Source organism: Hylaeus volcanicus, chromosome 7 (assembly GCF_026283585.1).
Source record: "Hylaeus volcanicus isolate JK05 chromosome 7, UHH_iyHylVolc1.0_haploid, whole genome shotgun sequence".
Taxonomy (NCBI): domain Eukaryota; kingdom Metazoa; phylum Arthropoda; class Insecta; order Hymenoptera; family Colletidae; genus Hylaeus; species Hylaeus volcanicus.
The window spans coordinates 10,543,649-10,551,711 of record NC_071982.1 but is presented as its reverse complement, the minus strand read 5'-3'; the positions used below and the strand labels follow the sequence as shown (position 1 = coordinate 10,551,711).

At 32.6% G+C, this 8,063-nt stretch overlaps 1 protein-coding gene across 1 annotated transcript in view; it reads left to right on the top strand.

Annotated features, from left to right (window-relative positions):
• The first annotated feature begins 665 nt into the window (after positions 1-665).
• LOC128879465 (brain tumor protein-like) overlaps positions 666-8,063 on the top strand; it is a 106,072-nt gene continuing 98,674 nt past the window's right edge. The window contains exon 1 of the mRNA XM_054128624.1: positions 666-871. The gene's annotated coding sequence lies outside the window, so the exon portion shown is untranslated. The remainder of the gene's footprint in view (positions 872-8,063) is intronic.

Here is an 8,063-nt window from a genome sequence, read left to right as displayed (position 1 = left end):
ATTGAGTAGACATTAACTTATGAGAAGTGTGTTTGAAAAATGTATTGGAAATTGTATGTGATTTTGAAGTTTCATTTTAAAGTTCCTTAAACATTCAAATCTCCTATAATAATAATCTTAATAATATTAATTCTATGGTATATTTCCTATATTATATAATATAATAAAATTGAATAGGCATTAATTAATAAGAAGTGTGTTGGAAAAATGTATTGGAAAGTATATGTGATTTTGAAGTTTCTTGCACATTCAAATCTCCTATAAATGCATAAAAATCCCCAGTCTAATAACAACTACAGGTCATTATTACATAAACGGAAATACTTTTCTAATTATATGTACGAAGAAGATATTTTACATAATAAAATTGAGTAGCCATTAACTTATGAGAAGTGTGTTTGAAAAATGTATTGGAAAGTATATTTCATTTTGAAGTTTCATTTCGAAATTCCTTAAACATTCAAATCTCCCATTAATGCATAAAAGTCCGCTACGGATAACCAAAATAATGACGCGCCAACATAGTAAATTTGTGATCGTAAATGCCCTCTTTGAACGGTGGCTTGTCATTCAACGCGGCACGAGCCTGGCCGAGGAACGCCGAAGTCTTACGAACCCGCCACGAGAGCTGCGAAAAATGTCGAGCAGGTCGTAGCAAGAAATAGTTTACCCAAGCATACAGTTTCACGATTAAACTGAACGTTATACGTGTGTGCGATCATCGCTGGTGTTGCCATGATTCGAAAGGATAACGTGTGACGGCGTGAAACAGTGATATACTCGCGTGAATTCCGACCGGCGAAATCCTAACCTTCAAACTTCCACTTTCAAGGTCCACGGCCAGTTTGACAATTGCCACAACGCGCATAAGGTGAGAGAACCCGAATCGTTTCTGATCGTTTATTAACGCGCGCGCGGCTAATTTCGTTCGAAATGATCGCGTTTCGTCGGGAATTTGGAATAATTTATTGAAAATGAGAAACGTGTAGGCTTCGTTGATGTGTGCGAGGTGATCGAAGTGTGTTGTGCGAGAATTTTAACGGATCTCGCGTTGACAACTGATTCCGAGCCGGCTGAGGTCAGCTCGACGATTAGCATAAACACTTTTGTTCGACTCACCGACCGGGCGAAGATCGTTTAGTTGCGTTCGTAAGTTAGTTAAAAGGTCATTTCGGTAATCCGGCCGAAAAATGTAGCTATGTTTAGACATTTTTTTCTCATTCGATATGGTTTATAATATGAGTTCTATTGTTATTTTTAAACGCAAATATATTTCTTTACCATCATTCTTTTATACTATAGTTTATATACAGTTGAAATCGGACCAGGTTTACGAAACATATATAATTATATACGTCTGCTACAAAAGTGATACCAGCTCACTCATTCATCTGAATGATGATTTTTAATGGATTTTAATGGATTCTAATGGATGATTTTTAATCAGTATTAATTTATATTTATTATACTGCATTTTGATTTAATTTGAAAATATTCACGTAGAAATCTGTATGTTCCACAAGGATCTGTGTTAAAACTACAAAATTTTGGTATCGTTTTTCACAAAACTGAGACGGGTCAACAATTGTTATTTTTTTTAAACGGCTTATCATTTCGGTTCTTATAAGATATTAAATTTCAAGCAAGTTCTTAAATTGTATTTTGATTTAATTTGAAAATATTCAAGTGGAAGTCTTCACTTAGTCTTCTCTTACTAATTTTACTTTCTAATTTTATTTTAAATTGGTTGCTGTGCGAATAATTCATACACTGACTGTATACATGCAAAGTTGTTCAAAGTGATGCCCTTAACAACATATTTCAAGCTCATCAAAAATAATTACCTGTGTTAAAAATGAAAAAAAAAAAAGATTGTTTTTTGTAAAATCGCGATAATTCCCGGATCGAAAAGCCGATGTATTGTACCAATTTGAAATTTATTTTGATTTTGATTTTAAATTGGTTGCTGTGTGAATACTTCTTACACTAGACTGTATTTCGTGGAATAGGAAATTCCAGGAGTCTTTTCTCGAAAGAGAGGAATATCGTTAACGTAAGTGACCGTATGGAAAACACTGTACGAGAGATATAAACAGACTGCTCGGTCGACCTAGAGAATCTAGAGATGTTTACTAAGAGTCACCGTACACGGAGATACGGATTACTAATATATAAATATGTAAGGTGTAACGCACCGTGAGAACCGAGGGAAAAGGATACCAGTCAAAACATGCACTATGTTCTACAGTGTGAGAAAGAGAGAGAGAGAAAATGGAAGTTGATTGTTTGTAACCAATTCAATTTTTTGGTTAAATTGCTGAAATAAATACAAATTATTATTATTATTATACAGGGTGATTCTTGTAAAGTGAACGACGCGATTATCTGCGTAATTTGAAATGGTATTGAAAAATAGATCAGACAAAAAGTAATCAGCTTGAAGGGTAGAACAATGTGGCGGTAATTATATTTTTCTAGGTGGATGCGGGTTCGAGGTATCAAGGTCACCTTCATTTTTTTTTTATTTTTTTTTTTAATGCGACGCAATATTTTTTTCTTTGTTAGGACGACATATTTTGAAATGTTGCACGACATTGTTGGAATTAAACGTGCAGTGGGTGTAGGAAGTATTCGTTTACCGTTAAATTTCCGAAAGAACTATGTAAAATTGTAATTTATTAACTTATTTTTTATAAACAATGACATTCTATATATTCTCGAAAATCTCTAGAATAGATAGATACAAAAAAAATAGTTATTTATGTAAGTTGCGAAATTAACAAGAAAAAAACGAATCGATAGATATGTTGAAGCAATAAGTATTCGCACAACTGTTTAATTTTTAAAACTTCGTTAAAAAAAAATGAAATTTACATTGATTTACAAGTATATGATACTCGCTTCATGGGATTTCCTTTTGATTTTATAATTATTGCAACTCTTCTAAGCATTAAATTAACTAAATTATTAGTTATTCGAAGTGGAATCTTTTTCAATGCAATTATTAGAATCATTTTTAAAAGTACTTTACTGGAAATTTGATGTTTTTTAATTCGTACGGTGCAATAAGCTAATGTGTTTATGCTACAAACTCTACTGTAAATGGTTCGTCATAAGAATCGTACAAATACTTATTGTTTCTATACTTTTACCCACTTTTCCCAGTTTTTTGTTAATTTCACAAATTATATTAACTAGTAAATGTTGTTTGGACTATATCATAGAGATGTTCGAGAATATGTAAAATATCATTGATCATAAAAAAAAAAGTTCAGAAACTACAATTTCACACAAGAGTTTGTTTTTTTTGCAAATTGATCTGTGTACGAATACGTTCTACACCTACTCTAATTTATTTTATTGTAACTTGAAAGTAACAGCAATTTCATTCATATTCAAACATACTCAAACTTCATTAATATTTAAATTTTATTTTGAACCGGTTACACACGTGACCTCTACGTCAAATGTTCTTCAAACATCGATGTTTTTTACACGATCAATTTGATGGTTTACCAGACGTTGCCAATGATCGCGATCGATTGGTCTCTCCTCTGCTCGAAACGTGTGACAAGGCGTATTAAATGTAGGGAAAAAAGAAAGAAACCGAGTTTGTATTTACATACGTTGCGATAATACTGTTGTCGTAAGCAGTATCTAGAACACACTGTTCGATGGCGAGATCGGCAACACACATAATCTTCCATACACACAAAATTAACTTGGGGGGAACTGCATTTTTTCAGTCTGAAAATCGATTATTTTTTAATTCATATTCTTAAATTTGGATATTACGAAAACATCATTCTCAAACATTAAACAGAAATTCAGTAAATAATTATCTTTAATTTGATAATTGAGAAGTATTTAATCGTCACTGATGCAAATCCCAATCTGATGGATATTGCGATTTATCTGCGTATACGAAGTTCTCTTACAATTATTATAAATATCAAATAGAATTGTAATCCGTTAGAAATAAAATAATAGGGAAAATTTGTTGGCTAATGAGCTTCGAAAACGTAAATATATTCTAATGGCCATCGAATTGAGACTTTGGCTGTCTAGTATGGTAGTAGTTGCCTAATAAAGTATAATCATTTCATTTGAATCTCAATTCCTTATCTGCACCTATAAAAACATGAATTTGCATAAACATACTGGCGATGAATTTCAATATAATTCCTTCTTTCCAGGGCTTATCTATTTCCCACTATAACCGTTACGTTTCGTAATTATTAATTACTAATTAATAATCACCATTTTAATAACGATATTCCTCTCATTCGAGCACGTTTTGTGTATAAATATAACGTATCAATTTGTTATTTTTAACTTCCCGATTTATAAGGAAGTTATTGTATCTGCCCCTAAAATGAAAAATCGATTTTTTAGCAGATCTCCATGTTTCAAGGTCATTGGAGTAATTTTAGCCTAGTTTTAACAAATTGTACGTGCGCGCGCGCGCGTATGTATGGATGTGTGTATGTACGTATGTAAACAAATTTTTCGTTAACGTTTTCGAAAAAACTAATAGCGAGATCAAAAATATCGATGATGCAATCGATGTGTATCAATCTAACTTAGAGCTGATTAGATTTTGTTCTAATTCGGTCCAGTGGTTTTTTAGTTTTTTTTTTTAAGAAAACTTAACTCAATAACGCAATCTAGATGGGAGAATATAAATTTATGAGTGAATAACTAAACGGAAATAAATAATAGATATATATATACGCTCGCCAGATGGATAGTATTCTTAAAAAATTCATAAATGCGAAAGTATAGAAAAAAATATTTTTATGCTTTGACACATATATACATATATATATAATAAAAATATGCGTATTTAATACATGTATATATACATACATGGTGCTCGAAAAGTATGGAAACAGTCAAATGTTTCCAAAATGGAACATTTGTGAGAAAAATGGTTTAGAGAAATGTTTTAGGATTTCGAAAATTCTATTGAACGGTCGTGTCCGTTTGACCTTCAAAGGACCGGTCAACGTCACGTCAAGGTCAACATGATTTTTTTAATGGAACACCACATTTTCTATCATGCTCTGTGAAAGCTGGCTATGAGACCTTTTCAAAGCACTAGTTTCACACATTTTTTTTATTCGCGATAGATGGCGCTGTAATCGGAAATCGGGAAGTTCCTTGTGTGGCCCGTAAAGGGTCGCACACAAAATAAACATGAATAGCTATGTGAATTAAGGCGTCTGGCCATCCTGAGCGCTCGCCAGATGGATAGTATTCTTAAAAAATTCATAAATGCGAAAGTATAAAAAAAAATATTTTTATGCTTTGACACATACTAAAGAACGGTTTAATGAACACATGAAAAATTTTTTGAGATAACAAAAAAAGAAATGGCGGCCGTTCGAAAATTCTGGTGAAGGCCTTCGGCACGAAACGCGCGTGGGCTGTCCCATCGTTATATTCTATAGGTTGCATGTGAAAAAGAAACAAAAAAAATATTAGATTGTTTCTGGAATTTGTCGCAAGAGAGTAGCAATTGGATTTTTTTTTTTACCATTAAGAAAATTATGGTAAGCCGAGGAAATTGTTTTTTTATTTTTCACCGAAATTTCGCGAGAAAAATCGTTAATAAAAAAGAAAACAAAAAAAAAACCAATCAAGTAATCGTAAAAATCCATTGCTAAATTCAGATAATGTATCTAAAAGTAGCGTGTACAAATTTCAGAGCAATCGGACCGATAGTTTACGAGATTCACGTTGTACCATTTCGAAAAATGTAGTTTCGAGATAATCCCAAAAGAAAGTAAACGTGTGGTCCGATTGCTCTGAAATTTGTACACGCTACTTTTAAGATACATTATCTGAAGAATAGCAATGGATTTTTCCGATTACTTGATTAATTTTTTAATTAATTTTTTTTTAAGAATAGTAGCCATCTGGCGAGCGCTCAGGGTGGCCAGACGCCTTAAGCGAGCAACAATAACCAGCTAAGTTTTTTTTTTATTTCAGGTACGTACACTATTGGCTGAATTAGAAAAATATCGATGGTCGAGGATGGAAGAAGACGGTGCAGTGAGTAAAACGTTACATATTATTAATTCGAAAGGCATCGGCAAGCGGTGTCGGACATCTCTTCGTATCTCGCTTTTCTTTTTTCTTTATGCCGTGGATGACTGCCCGTTCCTTGGCGGAAATGGGCAAAAAATGTTCATTCCTTCAGTATGTGCGCCAGAGGTGACGGATAGAAACGATAAACGCCTCCTCTTTATTCTCAGCTTTTGGTCTCGCGAGACGCGTACGCGAGCGACCAAAGGCAAAAATATTCGATTCTCTGGAACTCGACCTCCCAGTTTGTCCTCGCATCGTTGACATGCCTTTAAGCGTAGTCCAACGCCGTCTTAAAATTTGTTTCAATTGCAGAACACGCGCGAATGGCTTCCAAATCTTCCGAAAGATTCCTTCGTAAACATAAAATCGTATTTCTATGCACAAGATTATTATGAACGGTAAATTAGTATATCTTCTTCTTTGGTGTGTTTGTTTCAATTCGTTCCAAATTAAATTGTTTCTGTTTTTTCATCGAACTTTGTACTGATTGAGTACAGAAAACTATTTAAGAAAAGTTTTTAACGCAATTGAATCTTTGGAAATATTGGAAAAATTGAATAGGCATTAATTGATGAGAAGTCTGTTTGAAAAATGTATCGGAAAGTATATTTGATTTTGAAGTTTCATTTCAAAGACTCTGATTGATAACAAACATTGGTGGCAAACATCCATAGCATATTTACAACAGAAATATTGCGAAAATTCGATATTATGAATATTTCTATTCATTCCAAATTAAATTGTTTCTGCTTTTTCATCGAACTTTGTACTGATTGAGTACAGAAAACTATTTAAGAAAAGTTTCTAACGAAATTAAATCTTTGAACATCTCTGACTACGCTCGAGATTATTATGAACAGTAAATTAGTACATTTTCTTCTTTGGTGTGTTTGTTTCAATTCGTTCCAAATTATATACCTCATTAATTTTTGTACAAAAATTTTGTCTAAGATTGAAATTTCATTTAATTTAATTTAATTTAATTTAATTCAAGTATCATTGTACGTACACAGCTCACGAACTACTTTGGTTTTTGTGTCTTCACACTGAACTCATTTAAATTATTATTAATAATTGAGTGAAAACGAATATATACAGAGTTTTAAAATTGAAATGAAAATATCTCACGATGAAGCTGTCAATAAAAATATTTGTACACAAGTTATTCGCTTCAAGTAGACAAATTATATGCTACAAATAATTTTATTGTAGCGGAGGAGATTTGAAAAACAAATTAGTTTCTTCAGATGGAGCCTCATTTATTTTTGTACAAACATTTTTCCAAGATTGAAATTTCATTTAATTTAATTTAATTTAATTCATGCATCATTGTACGTATACTGCTCACGAACTACTTTCGTTTTTGTGTCTACACACTGAATTCATTTGAATCGCACGTTACGTCTACAAGAAATGCAAGATGACGTCCATTCAGTACTTTCAAGTCCTGAAACAGATTTGCCTTTCATCTCCGCGAAGATCCAGATTTCTTCTCCAAGATTATAAAGACGCTGTTTTTACTTGGCGTAATTCACAGAAATATACCAGCGTTTCATATTCATTCTCAAGTTCTTCAATACCCTAACCCGACTATGGTCGAGCCTGTTTAACTTAAATTAAGGTGAGAGTGTGGTCCGGCCAAGATTTTTTTACAATTCATATCATTTTAAGATATAATGTATTTTAGCTATGTGAACCTGGCACCCGATTCAACAATTAATTTTTTTTTATAGAAAATGATGGCGCTTCATTTGTACTTGATTGTACCACCGATAGTTTTGTTTGTACCTTGATTAATTAATAATTTTAAAAAAGTCAAAAAATGGTCACGCACTCGACATTGAGATTTTTTAAGTCTGTTTTTTCCCTGTTCTTTAGAATCGTTTGTACCCGTTTGTACAGCTTTTCGATTCGTTTGTACCGCAATGGTTTAAATTTTACAAGCAATTGTTTATACGCGTAAAAGTGGA